The sequence below is a fragment of the Oryctolagus cuniculus genome, chromosome 12, assembly GCF_964237555.1.
Source record: "Oryctolagus cuniculus chromosome 12, mOryCun1.1, whole genome shotgun sequence".
Classification (NCBI taxonomy): Eukaryota; Metazoa; Chordata; class Mammalia; order Lagomorpha; family Leporidae; genus Oryctolagus; species Oryctolagus cuniculus.
Window position 1 is genome coordinate 113,060,796 of NC_091443.1, and position 1,083 is coordinate 113,061,878.

The window sequence follows — 1,083 nt, forward strand, 5'->3', positions numbered from 1 at the left end:
ATTCAGGATATAGGTAATGCCACGTTGGAATCCACCATAAGTCTTCAAAAAACAATGCTTCAGGGTCTTAATTTCACTTACTTAAAATTTCCATTAATTGCTTTGCTTGTCTGTAGCTGACTTGAGTTTAATAGTTTTGGTACCCATCAAACAGAAAACTAGCTTGTCAGAATGGTGTATGCTGAATCAACTGCAATGTCTATTTTGTTATTAATTTTTCTGCTACTGATCATCAGTTCTCAATGAGGGAATATGATTAACCTTTAAAGAAGAAATTGTGGACAGTGTACTGCTTCAGGGCTTAATTTTCAACATCTTGTCACTTCTTAAAACGAATTACCTATTTGTAAACTATTTATGTTTTGGGGGGGCATTGCCCACACTTTTTTGTGCAGCCTCAATGATTCCACCATTCTTTCACTCATGATTCACCATATATTTAAGGTTTGTTCTTCAATTATTAGCAGAATTCAAGTTTCTCTGACTGGGGCTCTCTTCACAGTAATGTCTTAGCTTTCTGATCGCTTCAAACTAGACCCTATTCAGATGGACTATAACAGATAAATAGCTTGTTTTGCTAAAGAATTTCTGAAATCTACACATATTTTCTTCAAAATATACATTTCTCAGGAACACTTTCAAGTCCTCATACTTGTGATGGCTGCTCTATGCATTCTAAAATTTAGTACCCTCTCTAGCCTCTCCTTACTGGATACCAGTAGCATCTATCACCACCTCATGACAACCAAAAATCTTTCCAGCAATTATAAAATTCTATTCATTTGTTGAATACTTGTTAAAAATTTTATATACTATACTCATATTTACTGTTTTGAGATGCCCTGCTTGAAAACAAAATGAAAATTTGTATCTTTCTGTTTCTACTCAAAATTTCTATCAATCTTACCACACTGATCACCCAATTTGGGCTTGAAAATTAACAACACAGGTTTCTTTCCTGCGGGAATTTTCTTATATAGAAAGGCTATAAACTTCTCCCAGGTATCATTCATTATGTGGATTCTTCAATAAATGGATTAAGCACAATGGACTGTGTGTGTTATAATGCAAACACATCACAAA